Source organism: Lucilia sericata, unplaced genomic scaffold (assembly GCF_015586225.1).
Source record: "Lucilia sericata isolate MDLA Ls3-8-SP2 unplaced genomic scaffold, ASM1558622v1 Contig000373F_arrow, whole genome shotgun sequence".
In the NCBI taxonomy this organism is placed as follows: Eukaryota; Metazoa; Arthropoda; class Insecta; order Diptera; family Calliphoridae; genus Lucilia; species Lucilia sericata.
Window position 1 is genome coordinate 105563 of NW_023994392.1, and position 16900 is coordinate 122462.

The 16900-nt window shown below is 29.2% G+C and overlaps 1 protein-coding gene across 3 annotated transcripts in view; it reads right to left on the bottom strand.

The window, feature by feature from the left end:
• The window catches only part of LOC119604238, a 196933-nt gene that overhangs the window by 5020 nt on the left and 175013 nt on the right, over positions 1–16900 (bottom strand). The window lies entirely within an intron of this gene.

The following is a 16900-nucleotide window of genomic DNA, read 5'->3' on the forward strand; positions in this document are numbered from 1 at the left end:
AATATATTAAATCACAAAACAGAATATATTAAATTAGTTGAAGGACTAGACAAGAAGTTTTTTTGTAGTAGTGTGTGTAAAAAAGAAGGAATTTTTAAAATATTAAGTTAAAGTAAAATTTATAGCCAATTTTATTTTAGAATAGTAGATTTTTGGTTTCATATAAAGTAGAGGCCAGTTTTTCTGCACTTCAATTTTTTGACGATCAGAGAAATTTTTGGGAGACACTAAACTTTAAAACTTTAACATTATACAAACCTAATTCTTCTTCTTAAAAAACTGGGCCCTAGAGGTAGTAAATTAAATCAAAAATAACAAAATTTTTTGGTTAATAAATAAGTGTATGTATGTGTGCATGAAATATTTTATTTAAACCAACCAATTTTTAGTTCCTTTGAACTTTATTTATACATTTTCTTGGAAAGTAAAACTCAAGACACATCAATTCATCATTTGTGTTTCTTTTTTTTTTTTTGCAAGTCTTGGGTCTACTGGAAATTGTCAAAGAATGAATGACAGCAAAAAGTAACAAAAACAAAATAAAAATGAAGAAGCTCAAAAAACCATTAAATAAAATAATTTAATTCCAATTTTAAAATATTTTTTTTAAGATTTTTTAGCAAAACCCTGTCCTTCCCCAACAGTATTGCAAATGAAGTCGGGCGTGTCAGGCACAATGTCAAATTGTTAAAGAAACAGCCAAACATGAGTAATCGAAATAAAAATTCTTTTAAATAAATTCAAGAGGAAAAACTTACAAGTAGTAGAAAAAAATAGATTGAATAAAGAAAAACAATCTTACAAATAATGACAGTAAAATAAGACGGAGAAAAAAAATTAAACCAATGTTTGTATTAAAAGGAAATCGAAAGAAAAATTAAGAAATAAGAAAATTACACTAACACACAGATAGATGTTGAAACGGCAGAAAAGATTGAAACAAAAATTAGAACAAAACAAATGGGGGCGGAGGGAAATGAGACAAAAACGAAAGGAAAGAAAACTCACGCAATGAAACACCGGAAAGGACATCAACACAAATTGCTCAAGTAAAACAATTGTTATGCAAAATTTTTTGAATGAATCTTATAAATAAAATTTAGGGCGGAAATGTAAACATAATCTAAAGACATCGTACAAAAATCAATATATAATGCTCATGGAGTGTGATTAAACAATAAATAGGGAATCAATTCAAAGTTTTTTGTTTTTTTTTTTAGAACATTAAAGACATTTGTTATTGTTGTTTTTAATGTTATATTTAAATTTTGGATTTAAATTATCATGGTGAAATATGTACATATGTATGTCTAAATATTATAAAACTCATCATATTTCCGGGTACGGTTGATTTATATAAGATTTGCTAGGGATTTGGCACGTTGGATCTAATATGGAACTCAAGCTTAAAACATTGCAAAATATGTTAATAATTTGGATTAGGTGTATCACCGTCGAAAATGAAACTGGTGCCCGGGTAGAACAAGATTGAGAAATTTGTATTCTCTCCTCATGCTGCTGCAACTACTATTATTGTATATTCCCTTGAGAAGGCATAAGTCTGCGTGGAATCAGAGCGATTAAATCCATGATTGAGAGATAAATATATCGATCCTTGAGAACATTTAATAAGGTATTCAAGAATATACACCAACACCCATACCACCCCCCCCCCCCCTAAAAACTAGTAGTCGGATGACTACTAATTGGTAAGGCTTAAAGCATGCATAACAATTAGAGTTTCTTCTGGAAATACATGTAATTATTTACAGGTGTCTTCTTTCTTAAGAGAAAAGATGAGGTCAATGAATTCTGAACATTACTTTCTATTTGACTAAATATGTTAGTTAGAAAGTGACTCCTGAGTATAGTTCAGATATCGATCATAAATTGTCTAAAAGGCAGGTACATTGCCACGTTGAACCCTTTACGATTAGAATCAGGACATGGCTGTTCTATAGTCAGCTTCCTTCCCTCTATAATTGACATTGATTATTTTTTGGGGTCATGGCCACCACCATGTGATAAAAGACCAACAAAAAAGACTCGTATCTCATAGTTTTAAAATTGAACTACTTTTATTGACGACACCTGTACGTATACGTGTTAATATTTTATTGACATTACAAATATTACGTATACGCTTTATTTTGAGAAGATTTTTTATAACATTTAAAAATTCGAATTTTTTAAAGTATCTCATAGTTTTCATGCATCATGCATCATGCACCTTTTATGGGCCATCAAAGAATTGCCCTCAGGCTCATATCTCGCAAACCTTTTGGAAGTTTGATTTGCTTTCTGAGGCAAAATTGTAGCTCTTGTCATGAAGAACATAAAAGCAAAAACCTTCATTTTCATTTCAAGTGGAAAGTTTTACATTGTGGAATTGCACTGCCTTTCTTAATGATACCTGCACGTATACGTGTCAATGATTTATTGATATCACAAATATTAAGTATACGCCCTATTTAGGGAAGCATTTTAAATATTTTTTTAACAGGTAGAAATTCGAATTTTTTTTGAGCATTTTGATTTTATATGTTCACAATTTTTTAGATAAAACTTTGCCTCAGATCGTAAATCAAAATTCCCAACGTTTGGAAATTTATCACTTTTTTTCTAAAATATTACCAAGGCTCTTCATCTTTGGGGCTCATAAAAAAGGGCATGACTTTGGGCAAAACTGGTAGATACGGGTCTTTTTCTCTTTTGGTCTTTTATCAGTGGTGTTCGTATATGTTTATATTTTTTCATGTTGCACGTTTTACGAAGACAGCAACAGATCACTAATAAATGCAAGCTAAAGAAATGATAATTATACCAAAACACACCAGATGCGACACTATTATCAGAGTATCAAGAAATTCATATATGTAGCCAAGTGCTAAACATTAACTATAGGGAGCACATATCTGGGCAAGGTTTATTAGAAGTGTTTCTCAGAAAATGTACTCTCAATATTCCGCCGGTCATTGCCTTAGAATTTGTATAGAACCATATTGAGACCAAATCTCGATCTTCCCTTGTGAATCGAGAAAACAGAAAGAACATAAAAGCTAACCGGCCCAGCAATGTAATACTTGGAAGGGTGTTCAGTAGAGTGTCTGAAAGAAATGCCGTATTAAGAAACTTATGTAGGAATACCTCTCAATCGATGCTTACACAGTACACTAACTGTTCCCTACCAGCGATTGAAAATCTTGATCTCAGTTAAAAAATTTAATTCAATCTTTTAAAAATGAGTCTCAAAACATAATTAATTTTGGACTTATCACGAGAACCAATTAACTGAAGACTCGTCCATTACTTTAGTGTGTTCTTTGATAAAACAAATTTAAAAGCACCATTTTCTTAAATACATGATAATTTAAATCGCAAATTTAATCGAAATGTTTAATGCTGATTTTAGGTAAAAAATAAAATAAAAGTAAAAACTTCAATTTTAAAATAATATACATTTTCGTCAGCTCTTTAGCTAAAAGTTAAACAATGTTTTAGTTTTGGTTTTTTAAATTTTTGCATTTTATTCTGTAAAAAGAATTTTTAGTTTGGTTTATTGATTTAAGTTGCTTTTCTTTTAAGATAAAATAGTAGTTGCATTAATATTTTTTTATTATAGCATTTTTTTAAAGAGAGAAACCATTTATTTAGTTTGTAATATTTTTTTCCTTTTTTTATTGCAGCAGCACAGTGGTTGTGTTCAGTTTCGCGTAAAAATGTTTAAAGAAAATTTAATTGAATTTTGTTTTTGTATATGATGTGCTCGCTTGTATGTCAAAGGATATTTTTTATTATTATTATTTTTGATTGATTTTTTGCTTGTTGTCTGGTATGCGTTTGTTTGCATAATTTAAAATATAATGAAAATTTTTTTTGTGGAGTTTATTAGATGTGGCATTTTATTTACGTAAGATAGAATAATATTAAATTTTTTATTAACTTTAACAATTGAAAAGCATTTATGTGTTTGAGGAAATAGTTCAATATTTCCAGAATTCGTTGGAAAAACCAACAAGCCTGAAATCACAATTAAGATCAATAAGATGGAAAAGTGCGTTAGCTGGTCGAGTCTTAATTTTTCTCAACTGATTGCTTTTATCACTTTTGTACGAACTTAACCCACAACCACTGTGATGTTCCACAACATTTTCGAATAAATTTATATTTTATATTAAATTGTTGGTGCTTCTTATTGTTAAACAACTACGATGATATGACATACATATATATTTTTGTTTTGTTTTGAATTTTCTCTTATAAATAGCTTCTTGGTGAAAAATGTCCTTAAGCGTACGAAAAAGAAAATCAGAAATAGAAAAAAAAGTAAACCAAAATGTCTTGTATTATGCTCATAACTAATGTGCGCATTTTTGCATAAAACACTGAAAGTTCAGCATGTCATCTCGATAGCAAGAAGTTGCCAAAGAGGAGTTAGTGACGGTGGCTATGGCAGTATTGTTAGCAGAAATATAATTAGAATCTCCCGAGGAGTTGCTGGCATTGGCTGTAACTGATGAAGCAGCCGGTGAACTATTACAAGAGTCTGAAGTCTGTGATGTAGTTAACAACTCATTATCCGGATGTGTTAGTAACATTAAGCCAGAGTGTAGATCGCAATGGGATGTTATAAGTTTCTGAGGCACATGTGGCACTATGATAAATTCATCATTATCGAAGACATGCTTAACATCAACACCATCGTCGTCATCCACATTGTCATTAGCAACTGTAGTTAGTTCACTATTAAGCTGATAGTTAACACCACCATAAGCAGTACAACAATTTTCATGTAATTCAATTGAATCAATTGAATTTCTATTTTCCGACTGTGTTGTGTAGGAGTTTTCCTCAAAACTTGTATTCGAGCCGATGTCATCGGCAAAGTCCATGTCTATGCTCATCATGTTTTCGTGGCCACTTGTGGTGTAATCATGGTCATATCCTGACTTGCAGTTGAACAAGAAATCATCTTGTAAACCCACACAAATGGCGGTTTTAGGTGCATCCAGAATAAACGAGTCAATATGATAAATGCCATCGCTTAGAACCGGAACTTCCTGTGAATAGAGTATAAAAAGACAACAAGAACAGAAGAAAACAAAAAACACAGGAGAAGAACCAAAGAAGAAGAAAAAAAAAACGAAAACTAGAAGAAGTCTTAAGAAACCAACAAAAGGTATTAAAAGAAAACTAAAACTTTTTCTCACTGAGAAAATACGATTTCTAATGGTAGTCATACGTTTACGCTCACACACACACACAAAGAGACTTACTTAAATGTAGCGGAAAAACCAAAGAGGGAGGTAATAGGGTAATAAAAAAAATCAAATGTCTGTAATTTAAAAAAAATGGCTGCATTGATGCGGTAGTGGTGGTTGTAAGGTTGGGGTTGGAAGTTAAACACTCATAGAAACATTTAGTTTGCACTTTGAAATCACAAATTAAATTTTGTTGTTTAACGGCATCATTCTACGAGTGTAGGGGGCATTAGTTGCGTTACTAGGGGGGATTTTTTTTAAACATTTAAGCTAAAATGCAAGTTGGTGGCAGGAACTACATAACATTAAAGTAGGTGTCTTTTTTATGTGTAGTTGTTCTTGCAACATAAACTTATAAAAAACAGAAAGAAAACGTATAAGATAAACTAAATCAATGTCATGCCAGCAGTAATACAATTTTGTTTTTTGCAAAGAATGTAAAAGAAATTATAATAAAATGATATGATTGTTGGAATCTTTTCTCTCTTTTTATAAGAGTGAATGGTGATTGTAGTGTAGTTGCAGAATTTAGCAAATAAAAAAACATACATATATTATATCCCACACTTTCTATGATATTGACATTTTGTTAGTAAAATCAGAACAAATTCCGAAGGGCCAGCCTAAGCACATACTTGTATTTCGAAAATATCTGTTTGTCAGTCTGTCTGTCAGTCTGCCAGTCTGTCAGTCAGTTTGTTAGTTTGTCAGTCAGTTTGTTAGTTTGTCAGTCTGTCTGTCAGTCTGTCTGCCTGTTGTTTGTCTGTTGTCTGTATGTTGTCTGTCTGTTGTCTGTCTGTTGTCTGTTTGTTGTCTGTTTGTTGTCTGTCTGTTGTCTGTCTGTTGTCTGTCTGTTGTCTGTCTGTTGTCTGCCTCTTGTCTGTCTGTTGTCTGTCTGTTGTCTGTCTGTTGTCTGTCTGTTGTCTGTCTGTTCTGTCTGTTGTCTGTCTGTCTGTCTGTCTGTCTGTCTGTCTGTCTGTCTATCTATCTATCTATGTATCTATCTATCTATCTATCTATCTATCTATCTATCTATCTATCTATCTATCTATCTATCTATCTATCTATCTATCTATCTATCTATCTATCTATCTATCTATCTATCTATCTATCTATCTATCTATCTATCTATCTATCTATCTATCTATCTATCTATCTATCTATCTATCTATCTATCTATCTATCTATCTATCTATCTATCTATCTATCTATCTATCTATCTATCTATCTATCTATCTATCTATCTATCTATCTATCTATCTATCTATCTATCTATCTATCTATCTATCTATCTATCTATCTATCTATCTATCTATCTATCTATCTATCTATCTATCTATCTATCTATCTATCTATCTATCTATCTATCTATCTATCTATCTATCTATCTATCTATCTATCTATCTATCTATCTATCTATCTATCTATATCTTGAGCACGAGACAACCTCATAAAAACAAAACAGAGCAAGAACAACGCGAATGAAGCAGTGTGTTCTTATTGGCTAGAAACATGACATTAAGCATGAAGATCTCGGACTAAATGACAACCTATAAAAGTGAATATTTTGTTACTTTTTCGTTCTTCAAAAGGCACTTTTTGAGTTTTCTGTAATTTTGAACCTACAAATATGAAATTATGAACTTAAAGTCCGGAGTAAATGAGAACCTCTAAAAGGGAACTTTTTGGTACTTTTTCGTTCTTCAAAATGTATTTTTTTAATTTTCTGTTATATTAACCTAGAAACATGATATTAAGCATGAGTTTTCGGTACTTTTTTGCTCTACAAAAGGTACTTTTTGAATATTCTAGAATATTGAACCTAAGAATATAAAACTAAACCTAAGTGATTGAAAATCTGTAGGAAAGGATTTTTAGTACTTTTTCCTTCTAACTAGTACTTTTTGGTTTTTGTTCTTCAATTGGTGCTTTTGAACTATTTTTAATGTTAAACTTAGAAACATATACTTAAACAGCGTCCTGATTGAAGAAATTCCTATAAAACTGGACCTTCTGGTACTCTTTTGTTTTCCAACTGGTATTTTTTAATTGTTTTGAAATATAAGATGTGGTCCGTGAAGATCATATAAGATTCGGCACAGTCAAATATAGAACTCTTATTTTCTAATAAAGTTTTAATTATCTGTTTAAATTTAAAAACTTTTTTAATTAAAAAAAAAATTATAATATAAAGTTATTTCTCCATTAAAATTAAAATAAAAAGAAATAAATAAAAAATACCAGAATAAAATGTTAATGGAAAAATTGACTGCAATTAGCGATAGCATTGCGAATTAAAGTTACAATTAGTTTTGTTAAACGAAACCAGTTTAAATCTTCATTATCATATTATAAATTGTTAACCCTTTCATTTTATTCATTTAAAACAACATGACCTACAAAAAAGTTTTTCAATAATTTGCCATTCATTTACAATTCAAATAGAATTGAATGCTCATTAGAGAAGGTCGTGGAATTTCTAAAATGTTTTAACGAACTTTGCGAAAGAGAACGTGATATTTAACGAAAATAACATTTTCGAAATATTACTGAAACTAAAATTGCACAATTTGCTGCGATTACGAACGAATTAAAATAAATTTATAATTAAAAAAAATAAGCAATACAAAAAAGAAATAGAAACTTTATTTATAAATACCTACATAAACATACATACGTAAGTATAAATGATTATTAGGGTGTTTTTTATAAAAAAAAATTTCCAGGTCCAACTATCACCTTTAAGTCCAAACATTACTTAAAATGACTCTCAAATCGATTTAACGATGTCCGTCCATCTTGCAATATGAATTTGAATTAAACTTTCAGAAGAAGTACAAGTGTCATACTAATCCTTCTCATATAAAGTTTTTGAAATTCAACAAAAGTTCGAAAATAGACCCCTAATATTAAATGTACAATAACAATTAAATAAATGCACAAATGAAATATTTTATTTGAAAATTACTAGAACCATTGTTTCGCACTTTTAGATGCATTGCAGCAGCCAACTGCCATTGTAGAGACATTGTACAAAAACAACAACAGCAAAAACTTCTGTGATTTGTAGCATGCAGCAATTCAATGTAGATTCATTAAAATACACACATACAAGTTTATACACTAACACAATGAATCTGGAAAATAACTGCAACAATTCGCATGAATTGTTCAGAAATATCAAACCTATTGAATATTTCAAATACTCTCTTGTATTTGCTATTTTAGTTACTAAATATTTTATTTTAATACGTATTTTTTTTGGTTCTTTTTTTTTCTTGTCTGGTTAAACAAACTATAACGCCCAAATTTTTACACACTCTCATATATAAATATTTTTATTTAATATTTGAAAAAAAAAACGGCTATAAAAATATATATATTTTTTTAAGTGAATAATTTATGAGCATTTTTAAAAGCCTGGTCACAACAGATGTATTCAAGCGCTTCAAATGCCATGTAGTAGTAGTAGTAGTAGTATGTGGCAAACGGAAAAAAAATTCTAAATAAAATTTATGATAAAAATACTATTTTCAGGGCAACAAAGCAAAAACCAAATATCATATTTAAATAAAACAAAGATACGTATAATACAACAGTATTGTTTGAAATAATAGCAAATATGGAATTGAAAGTTTTTGTAACATTCAAGTTACGAAATATGTATTTTCAATCATATAAGACAAATATTAGGTGCAATATGACTATATGCAATATGACTATAATATGACTATAATGCAGTTTATATAGAGCTACTGAAGTGGAAATTGACCTCTTGCTTGATTACTTGGGATATGAAAAGTAACCAGCCAGCTCTTAATTTATATTATAAAGAACATATAAGACTCAGTCAAATAAATATAAGTCAATCAGTAAAAATCTTCCTATTACTTCCTTATCTTTGTTTTTTCTCACCATTAAAAGTTTCTATAATTTTACTCCTAACTGTATATAATTTTATTACAATACACCGAGGGTATGAATAATATTATATTAACACCATTATTATTAGCTTAAGACTTGTGAAAAAAAATGAGAATTTTAAAAATGCATTTTGATCTTGTTAAATATATCACATTTTTATGGTGTTAAACACTTAATTTTGGTCATAAACTATTTAACCAAAAAATAGGTTTAACTAGAAAATCGCAAAAGAATTGCAATTAAAACAAAGCATGAAAAAAATTATCTTTTTTGAAGAAATTTTCAGAGGTTGTCTCGGATTTTTGCTCATATCTCCTTTATTTATGGACGGAATTTGCTGATTTTATATATGAAACTTCTCGAAAGTATGTCTGACAGAATTATTGAAGATTTGGATCCTGAATATGAAGACCCTAGCTTCAATTGATTTCAACAGAAAGACAGACAGACAGACGGACATACAGACAGACGGACAGACGGACATGGCTTAATTTATTAACAAGCAAGATAAATAAACTGAATTAAAGGATACATATGTAGATGGTACCTTTAAGTTTTAATCCTATGCTAGTAAATAAATACATATTTATTTATTTAAATAAAATTGTTATTCCAATATTTGTAATAATATTACCACCATTAAACCCTGAACGAAAACGGCATAAACAAAATAATTTAATTTAAATTAAAATTCTTCAAGCGTTAAATGTACAAATAACTAAAAACACTTTTACTTTTCAAATTTTGTTGTGTATTTAAGAGAAAATTATTATTATTATTTATTTAAATAAAACAAATTTATTTTTATTATTACAAATTTATAGAATCACCATTCATATTCATTGATTACGTATCACATTACTATAGTTTTATTTATAAAGACTATTCAATTTGAAATTGTAAACAACAAATTACTTTGCAAAAAATAATAATAAAAAAAACAAAATTTTTTCTTTCAGGATATGGCTGTTTTAATAAAATGTTTCTGTAAAAAAAATATACTATCTATATATATAAAAGAGTAACGTTACTGACTGACTGATTCATCATCGCACAGCCCAAACGGCTGAACCTAGAATCATGAAATTTTGACAGTAGATGTGTTTTTGTTTATGTAGATCCACTAAGGAGGGATTTTTGGAAATTTGGACATTTAGGGGAAAAAAACGTAAAAGGGAAAAAACGGGTAAAACAGGTTTTCTTAATTATCTTACCTAATATTAGCGATACAAGAAAAATTTTACATGCACCTATATCTACTCTTAAAATAAGCAGATGGGTATCTAGTACTTTTTTGGGATGAAAATGTGTAACAAAGGTGATTTTGGTACCTTTTTTGGCTCTTTATATCTTTTTAACTAATAAACAATGCAGCATTTTTGTAAATATTTTGAATATATCTCCCAAAATTAGGAGACAACTGTTTCGTACATTTTTAAAGTTCAGTTCTTTTTGGGTAGAAAACTGTATTTTTGGTACTATTTTTAGCACATTAAGAAAAATTTTTCGATTTATTAGCGTATTCCTGTTAAATTACGGGCTAACTCTGTAATATTTATTGAAACAAAAAAAGTACCAAAAAGAGGAAAAACATGAAATTTAATATTTTTCTAACTCATTGAGCCAATTTTTATAAAATGTGAAAAAGTAGTTTATTTACTCACACAAAATAAGCTATTGGTATATTAGTTTGGAATTCGAGTACTAAGGCCTATATAGGACCAAATTCGAATAAATTGTTTGGTACTTCTTGAAGCAGAATTTTTCTGGAACAAATTAATGCAAGTGATATATAGATTTAAATTAATTTTGTAAACTTAATTCTCAAAAAAGTATATTTCTTAGCGAAAAGGGGAAAAATTGTACTATTTTTTTTAGTACTTTCCATTAAGGTAGAATTTATTCCACTTTTGATACTTTTTCTTTCTTCAAATGATACTCTGCATGTTCTAAAATATGAATTCAAAACACATGATTATTAAACATACTAGGTCCTCATTGAATAAGCTTTTTTAAGAGAGAACTTTTTAGTACCTTTTATCTCATAAATGGTACTTTTTGAATTTTCTAAAATATTCAACCTAGGAACATCAATTTTAACATACATTGTCTTGACTGAATAATATTCTGTAAGTGGGAACTCTTTGGTACTTTGCCATTCTTCAAATAGTTAACCGGAAAACATGACACACGGTCCATATTAAATGAGAATTTATTAAAAGAGTTTTTTGTACATTTCCGGTTTTCCGATAGTACTTTTTGATATTTTTACGATATTGAACATAGAAATATAAAATTTAAAATGTAGGGACTTTAGTGAATGAGAATTTACTGAAAAGGACTTTTGGTACTTTTTCATTCATCAATGAACAATGAAAATCTGTGGTCACTTTTACTTAATACCAAAAGTCGATTTCTTGAGTGAAAACATAAAAGTCCATTTTCTGGCTAAACTATAAGAGCTAAAGCAAAAACAATGAAAATCTGTAATCACTTTTATTTCCTACCAAAAGTCGATTTTTTCAGTGAAAACATTTTCTGGCTAAACTATAAGAGCTAGACCAAAAACAATGAAAATCTGTGATCACTTTTATCTCCTACCAAAAGTCGATTTTTTCAGTGAAAACATAAAAGTCCATTTTCTGGCTAAACTATAAGAGCTAGAGCAAAAACAATGAAAATCTGTGATTTCCTACCAAAAGTCGATTTTTTTAGTGAAAACATAAAAGTCCATTTTGTGGCTAAACTATAAGAGCTAGAGCAAAAACAATGAAAATCTGTGATCACTTTTATTTCCTACCAAAAGTCGATTTTTTCAGTGAAAACATAAAAGTCCATTTCATGGCTAAACTATAAGAGCTTGAGCAAAAACAATGAAAATCTGTGATCACTTTTATTTCCTACCAAAAGTCGATTTTTTGAGTGAAAACGTAAAAGTCCATTTTCTGACTAAACTATAAGAGCTAGAGCAAAAACAATGAAAATCTGTGATCACTTCTACTTCCAACCAAAAGTCGATTTTTTTAGTGAAAACATAAAAGTCCATTTTCTGGCTAAACTATAAGAGCTAGAGCAAAAACAATTAAAATCTGAGATCACTTTTATTTCCTACCAAAAGTCGATTTTTTGGGTGAAAACATAAAAGTCCATTTTCTGGCTAAACTATAAGAGCTAGAGCAAAAACAATTAAAATCTGTGATCACTTTTCTTTCCTACTAAAATTCGAGTGAAAACATAATAAGTGAAAACATAAAAGTCCATTTTCTGGCTAAACTATAAGAGCTAGAGCAAAAACAATTAAAATCTATGATCACTTTTCTTTCCTACTAAAATTCGAGTGAAAACATAATAAGTGAAAACATAAAAGTCCATTTTCTGGCTAAACTATAAGAGCTAAAGGAAAAACAATTAAAATCTGTGATCACTTCTACTCCCTACCAAAAGTCGATTTTTTGGGTGAAAACATAAAAGTCCATTTTCTGGCTAAACTATAAGAGCTAGAGCAAAAACAATGAAAATCTGTGATCACTTCTACTTCCTATCAAAAGTCGATTTTTTCAGTGAAAACATAAAAGTCCATTTTCTGGCTAAACTATAAGAGCTAGAGCAAAAACAATTAAAATCTGTGATCACTTTTCTTTCCTACTAAAATTCGGTTTTTGAGTGAAAACATAAAAATCCATTTTCTGGAGCTAATGGAAAAACAATGAAAATCTGTGATCACTTCTACTTCATACCAAAAGTAGGTTTTTTGAGTCAAAACACAAAAGTCCATTTTTGTCGCTAAACTATAAGAGCTAAAGGAAAAACAATTAAAATCTGTGATCACTTCTACTCCCTACCAAAAGTCGATTTTTTGGGTGAAAACATAAAAGTCCATTTTCTGGCTAAACTATAGGAGCTAGAGCAAAAACAATGAAAATCTGTGATCATTTTTTTTTAAATTCGGTTTTTTGAGTGAAAACATAAACCAGGGTACAGATAGCGATCGAATTCAATTCGATCGCGAGCGAGTTTAATTCGACCGATTTAAATAATTCATTTTCCCGCGAATAAATCTATTAAAATAGAACTCGCTCGTGATTCGAGTCAAAACGAGGTTTATAATTTTGTAAATGAAAAAAATTTAAATTTATAAGACATAATCAATATATAAATCTTCTATATATACAAAAGAGTAGCGTTACTGACTGACGAATTCATCATCGCACAGCCCAAACGGCTGAACCTAGAATCATGAAATTTTGACAGTAGATGTGTTTTTGGTTATGTAGATCCACTAAGGAGGGATTTTTGGAAATTTGGACATTTAGGGGAAAAAACGTAAAAGGGAAAAAACGGGTAAAACAGGTTTTCTAATTATCTTACCTAATATTAGCGATACAAGAAAAAGTTAACATGCACCTATATCTACTCTTAAAATAAGCTGATGGGTATCTGGTACTTTTTTGAAATTCGTTCTTTTAAGGTATGATTTTGACCCTTTATAACTTTTTAACTAATAAACAATGCAGCATTTTTGTAAATCTTTTGAATATATCTCCCAAAATTAGGAGACACCTGTTTCGTACATTTTTAAAGTTCAGTCCTTTTTGGGTAGAAAACTGTATTTTTGGTGCTATTTTAGCACATTAAGAAAAATTTTTCGATTTATTAGCGTATTCCTATTAAATTACGGACTAACTCGTTAAAATTTATTGAAACAAAATTTTTGCCATTTCACTGGGGGAAAAAGTACCAAAAAGGGGAAAAAGGGGAAATTTAATTTTATTTAAACTCATTGACCCAATTTTTATAAAATGTGAAAAAGTAGTTTATTTACTCACACAAAATAAGCTATTGGTATATTAGTTTGGAATTCGAGTACTAAGGCCTATATAAGACCAAATTCGACTAAATTTTTTGGTACTTCTTGAAGCACAATTTTTCTGGAACAAATTAATGCAGATTTGAATCGTTTGAGTTTTATCTGTGATATATAGATTTAAATACGGAACATTTTGTAAACTTAATTCTCAAAAAGTATATTTCTAAACGAAAAAGGGAAAAATTGTACTATTTTTATTAGTACTTTCCACTAAGGTAGAATTTATTCCACTTTTGATACTTTTTCTTTCTTCAAATGATACTCTTTGTATGTTCTATAATATGAATTCAAAACACATGATTATTAAACATACACGGTTCTCATTGAATAAGATTCTTTAAGAGAGAACTTTTTAATACTTTTTATCTCATAAATAGTACTTTTTGAATTTTCTTAAATATTCAACCTAGGAACATAAATTTGAACATACATGGTCTTGACTGAATAATATTCTGTAAGTGGGAACTCTTTGGTACTTTTCCAATCTTCAAATGGTACCTTTTGGATTCTCTATAATGGTTAACCGGAACATATGGCACACGGTCCTTATTAAATGAGAATTTCGGTTTTCCGATGGTACTTTTTGATATTTTTGCGATATTGAACATAGAAATATAAAATTTAAAATGTAGGGACTTTAGTGAATGAGAATTTACTGAAAAGGACTTTTGGTACTTTTTCATTCATCAAATAAAATTTTTGGAATTGTCTATAATATTGAACACAGAAACATAAAATTTTTGATTAAATGAGAATCTATAAGAGGTATTTTATAGTACTTTTTTCAAATAGTACTTTCGAAATTTTCTATAATGTGGAAACTAAACGAATGAAACTAAAAATACAAGCTTTTTACTGAATGTGAAGTTATTCATGTGATATTGAACGTAAAAAACTGTAAAATTAAAAAATTTTTAATAAATTTTAATTTTCTATAAAAGTAAACAAAATTCTTTATGTATTTAATTTTGATGAGAGTAGCGAAGCACCCAGGATATGCTAGTATATACATATATACTAATAAAAAAACGAAATGTGAACGTAAAATAAATTATTGAATAATAAGCGGCTTAACCGAAATGTAAGTATTAATATATGTATGTATTTTTTAATATTTATTTAATTGTTAATAATACCCTATTAAACATTATTTTTCTTTTTTTCTAAAATATTGTGAGATAATGTAGTTGTTATTTAAATCGATTTTTGTAAATTTTTGATATATGATATATACTTCAAGGGTTTTCATTTTATAAGCATGTGCATATATGAAAAATTATATTGTTCTAATGGGATCCTTTATTTACATATAAAGGCACTCAAGAAAATTTCTTCGAAAGTCATAACTGACTTAAATAAATAAATGTATTACGATAACATAAGACCTCAATTCAATGAATCCAGATCGGTCTATATTTATCCACTTAGAAAGTCAGTTTATCGTCAATAACTCGATGTTTACATAATAAACCTGAAATATTCTTATATACATATCTAATTCAAACAACTAGCTCAGTGGTCAATAATATAGACCACCTCACTAGCAACTAGATATCAAAACCTCTATTTATATTTTTTTTGTATCCGCTGACAAATGACAACAATAATTATAAAATATCAAAAAAATTACTTAGCAAATACATATATCAATAGAAGAACAAATAAAAAAGACGTAAACTATACTGAAGTGCTATTAATTTAAACAAATGAACAAATACAAACAACACAAAAAAAGGTCGTCAAAATAACAAACACATACATACACTTTTTGCCACTTCATTTTCACAAAATTGGAACGAACTATTCTATAAAACCAGACCATTTCAATTTATTCTATGTATAAGAATTTTTAACGAAGGACAAATAGGGGAAACATATGAAGAACAATAACCGACCATTAAAATCATTAATTTAGCTTTGCTCTATGTAAAAACTCTAAGGGACTAAAGTCGTCATCAAACTAAAACAAAAATATTTTAAACTCCCTTAACAACAGGGACGAAAATCAAAGTTGTGGCCAGAGAGTAAAATACCCTTTTAAACACTATTAAACAACTCAGCAAAATTTTTTGCATTTTAGTTCAGTTCTAGTTTAGTTCTAGTTCAGTTCTAGTTCTAGTTCAGTTCTAGTTCAGTTCTAGTTCAGTTCTAGTTCAGTTCTAGTTCAGTTCTAGTTCAGTTCTAGTTCAGTTCTAGTTCAGTTCTAGTTCAGTTCTAGTTCAGTTCTAGTTCAGTCTAGTTCAGTTCTAGTTCAGTTCTAGTTCAGTTCTAGTTCAGTTCTAGTTCAGTTCTAGTTCAGTTCTAGTTCAGTTCTAGTTCAGTTCTAGTTCAGTTCTAGTTCAGTTCTAGTTCAGTTCTAGTTCAGTTCTAGTTCAGTTCTAGTTCAGTTCTAGATCAGTTCTAGTTCAGTTCTAGTTCAGTTCTAGTTCAGTTCTAGTTCAGTTCTAGTTCAGTTCTAGTTCAGTTCTAGTTCAGTTCAGTTCTAGTTCAGTTCTAGTTCAGTTCTAGTTCAGTTCTAGTTCAGTTCTAGTTCAGTTCTAGTTCAGTTCTAGTTCAGTTCTAGTTCTAGTTCAGTTCTAGTTCAGTTCTAGTTCAGTTCTAGTTCAGTTCTAGTTCAGTTCTAGTTCAGTTCTAGTTCAGTTCTAGTTCAGTTCTAGTTCAGTTCTAGTTCAGTTCTAGTTCAGTTCTAGTTCAGTTCTAGTTCAGTTCTAGTTCAGTTCTAGTTCAGTTCTAGTTCAGTTCTAGTTCAGTTCTAGTTCAGTTCTAGTTCAGTTCTAGTTCAGTTCTAGTTCTAGTTCAGTTCTAGTTCTAGTTCAGTTCTAGTTCTAGTTCAGTTCTAGTTCAGTTC